Source organism: Solanum lycopersicum, chromosome 12, assembly GCF_036512215.1.
Source record: "Solanum lycopersicum chromosome 12, SLM_r2.1".
Taxonomy (NCBI): Eukaryota; Viridiplantae; Streptophyta; class Magnoliopsida; order Solanales; family Solanaceae; genus Solanum; species Solanum lycopersicum.
Window position 1 is genome coordinate 36,901,587 of NC_090811.1, and position 4,763 is coordinate 36,906,349.

Below are 4,763 nucleotides of genomic sequence, written 5' to 3' on the forward strand. Positions count from 1 at the left end.
TACATAAAATTGAATTATTATCTATTGTTCTGAAAAGTTTACTGTATATTGCATCTCTTATTGTTGTTTTATATTTATGTATCTTGAGTTGAGTATCTTCGAGTTGATTATCATATGTTAGAGTTGAGTATCTTACCTTTGAGTTGAGTATCTTATCTTTGTTTAGTATCCTATCCATGAGTGGAGTTGAGTTCAGTTGATTGAGTTTGTGAAGAGGTATGTCTGTTTATTTTCTATATGCTCAAGCTTATGTTTGTACTTTAAAGTATCCCATACATGCTCGTACAATCAACGTGTTGACTTAATTTGGATTACATCTTCTATTTTAGGTTATTAACAGATGCACCATTGATAACGCTTGCAGTTCCAGTTAGCTTTGATAAGCTTCCTTACTTTCGGAGCGTTCCACTTTTATTTTGAGTTGATAGGTGTCGACGGTATTAGTCCCTATAATCCCTCCATAATAGTAGAGGCTTCATTTATAGTTTAAAAGTCGAGGATTCTATAATTATTCCCCTTTTTATTGTAATGTTTTGAGTTCATGAGGCATTTAACTAATAATTGTAAAATTATTTTCATCAGATTCTTTGAGTTGAGTGTAAATTAAGTTTTTTATTTTAAAAAAATATTTTTGCATCATGATTTTTTAGATTTTGTGAGTAACTCTTCTGCCGAGTACTGAGTTAGGCCAAGGGTTCACATGGGAACCAACAATGTTTTTCGAGTTCTAGTTACGTCCAGGGTGTAGGGTTAGGCTGTGACAAACATGGTATAAGAGCAGAGAGTTTAGGTGTCCTAGGGTGTCGATGAAGCCCTGTCAGTATTGTATTGTTTATGTTGTGAGGTCCCTACTTCTATAAATGAGATACTACAAACATTTAAGAAAAATATCCCTTCTTTATCTTTCAATAGAAAAATGTAGTAAAAAGCTTATTTCAAACTCATATGTTTCTAAGATTCATTCAACTACCCCTCATATTAGAGGTGGTTGGAAAAAAGACATTTTTTATTGATGAGTTGCTCTTAGAAAAAATCTTGAGGAAGTCGTGAGACTATTGATGGGCTTAAGAAGAGCCTATGAATGAGCTAACCATTAAGTTTGAAAGAATTCGCTCAAATCCATATGAATCGTGCGTTTGAGATGAAATGGAGATGTGTTCTCTTCTCCAAAATTTATTCAGCTAAGAACCTTATGAGAAAATGTGCTTTTTAGCATGGGTAATATTTTCAGCCTAAAAGATAGTATCAATTACGAGATTATGAGCAGTAGTAGTAAGAAGTGCCCTAAATTTAAGAGAAAAATATGCATAGGTTCAGTCATATAAGGAAAAGAGATAGTGATGAGGAAAATTGTGTTCTTGTAGTTATCCATCCAGTCACTTATAAGTGATGAGTTACAATATGAGTAGAATAAGCAACAGTAATAGTGTAGAGAGATTTTGATAGAAACAAGGTGAATAATTACAAGTCAGGATGAGATAAAATATACTTTTAAGTAGAATAGAGTTGATGTCCATGTGTGATAATTTTAGAGAAGACTAAGTTCATGTGTTGCATAAGATAAATCAGAGTATACATGAGGTGATCAATTCAAGCTAGGTTTAGTATTTTCTAAGAAAGGAGAACACTATTGTACTCAAAGGATGATATACTTATTTGAGAGGTAATGCACAAAAAATATGTAAACAGTACTTATGATGTGAAATGAAAGGTGAAGGGAATCTGTAGGTAGGCAGACGAAGAGATAAATATTTACTACTTGTCATGAGATCTTAGTAGGTGAGTGTTTCTATACTTTTCTCATAGTAACAAGTAGTATAAGGTGTGAGTAATAATATTTATATTAGTTTCTAGTACAACACATTAAACTTGAATTTGAGATGAGTGTTGTGATCAATAAATGGAAATATGAGGGTGATGGTGTTACCATAAATAGGTTAGGAGATAAAAGTGGTACCATGCAATGATTTGTATTATGACCCATAAAAGATAGAAATAAATGTACAACCTAAAAACGACTATGCTAAGTAAGGCCTAAACATAAATAGAATGCCTAGGTTAGACCGGGTTTACCGGGATTGATGTGCGTGGAATCAAACATCTAAACCTATGCACCATCAAATCAAACCAACTTGTTGAGTTTGTTGAGCTAGGCAGGGTTAGTTCCATCCATGTAGGGTACCCGAATACTTGGATTCACCTGAATGAGTCTTAACCGGACTTAATAGTCCTAGGTTTAAAGGGTTCTAGGGGTATAAAGGTATTTTTGGGGATAGGGGTAGTGTAGTAATTACCCTAGTCTTATATTTAATAATTATATGAAGTTTTTAATTAGACAAAATAAGTCAAATGTCGATGGTCAAACATAGATTGACCCTACCTCCACACTCGGGTTGGAGACGAGTTGGAGGCAGTAAGGGGCATGAATTAGTAGGTTATAAATTAGAGAAAATAAGGAGGGTTGTTATAATAACTTAATATATATTTTATAATCTGGTTTTATCATTTTAATTGTGTTGAATAAGTCAACAAAAATTCCAACAAAATGGGCGCACGACTCCCACTATGAGTGTGCTTCATGCCCACTCTTAATTCTTTATATTAATCCTAAAACTATTTTCAGCTTTACCTCACAAATCAAAAACAGAAAATAAACGTATACTCACTGTTCTAAAATTATTCTTGGCTGCATCCATCAAAAACCAAAAGGAATTATTCGTACGCCTAAGTCTTTATATTAAAGATCTTCACTTGGGTAGAAGAATCAAAGCTCGGAAGAAAGGTTTGTGTGTGGGTGAAATGCGTGGTTGTGGCTGGTTGTCAAGGCTAAAAAGGTATGGGTTTTCTTCAATCTTGGTTCCTTTATCAAGAGTTCCCTAAGGTTCTGTTTTAATCCAATGGAAAACTAAGGTTTTCCCCGTTGCATGTCCCTATCATTAGATCCTATAAACGAATTGATGCATGCAATGGTATGACTTCTAGTAGATGATTTTAGAAATGATTGTAATTTTCTGCAATGTATGTTATGGGTTGTTTATGATTTTTTATGTACTTTCGAATTTTGAATGTCATATGTGCACACAACATGTTGTTTTCTATAATTGTATTGTAAATATTAACTTGAAGAAAATGGTGAATCATGCGTTATGCAATGTTCTGTGTTTAAAATGCAAAATAGATCGTGATGTTGATGGATAAGAAAGTGAAAGTTAAGTCCTTAATGAATTGGTCAAAAGTAAATGTAAAACGATGAGTAAATGTCTAGGATAAATGTAAGAAAGTGAATTAAAACTTTATGTTAAATGAAAATAGTTTCGGCTAGTCACTAATATATATGAAGATGAATAGTTTATTCCTTTTAGAGTGAATCGCGAAACCTTAAGGTCCTAATACTAAGAGATAAGCCTTAAAATAAAGAAAAGAAAATATGGTCAGAGAGGGGATTCGAACTTGGGAAGGTTGAAACAAGCCTTAAATTAAATGAAAAAGAAAATAATTAGAAAGGGGGATTCAAACTCGACTCCTTGGCCAAGGTTGTGAGATACATAAATCTCACACCAAAATAAAATAAGAAAATATAGGCTACTGGGATTTGATCTCTGATCCTCTTGGCCGAAATAAGTGAAATCACCGTGCTGCCCTAGGGATTCAAACATGGGTCCTTTGACTGAAATTGCGAGACACATTAAAATGGAATGGAAATGCAGCCATTAAGGATAAAACTTGAGTCCCTTGGCTGAATGTGTAAAATGCATAAGTCTTACATAACATATACTTATATTGTTACGAAACACTTACTCAATTATGAATTACCCAAAATGGGCAAGACTATTAGTTAATGGTAACATTAATAAATGAACATTCACGTAATGAGGTGAACAATTATATTATACAATGATGCAAACAAGAATAGTGACAACATAATAAGTTGCTAAGATGAATGGTGAGACAAGTCTCAACCGAGCCTAAAAAAATATCACCAAAAAATACTCACCTAAGAGAGTGTTGAACATAAAGAGACAAGTCTCAATCACATTCTATATGTAAGTGTAAGGACAATTCACACTTAATACATAAATAAGATATGATAAATCATCTAATGAGATATGAATACCTTATGCTAAGAAACAAGCTTCGATGATGTATGAGTTGATTGTAAATACGAACTTTAAACTAAGAATCGATAGGCTAGCTATGAGCGGTGATGCCTTTTTCTGAAAAAGGCGGAGGTTCACACAAATCTGATGAGATGAGATTGTGCACCAACGTGGGTATGGGTTTCCTTATACCGCCTACTCTTTGAATCATGTCGCAAACATAGGGAGCTATCTTTGTTCGAACCCATAAAGCTAGCATGTTTAGGTTTGACTTTTGCCAGTGACTCCACCTCTTTTCGGTGTAGGGGAGAAACCGGATTTCATGATGCTCACATGATATATGTCGTTTAAGGTTGAAGTTACTCAAAGTATGAAAGATATTATGAAATGAAAGATACCAAAGGTGTTTGTGCAACACAATAAGGAGGTGACACTGGACATAAGTATTGACATAAGGTCATTCTTGACCATTGCACTTCATGATCCCGATGCGAGCCTTAAATTCAATACTAGGTATATCTGGTGTTTACATAAGACTATGAATGAATGAAATAAATAATATGAATTATAAAATGAAAGAATGAAGCAAGATCTGTGTGTTTGCTAAAGGAGACCCTTCGATTGAGATCCCATATGTTGGACCCTGACTTGAGATGTCTTAATTCT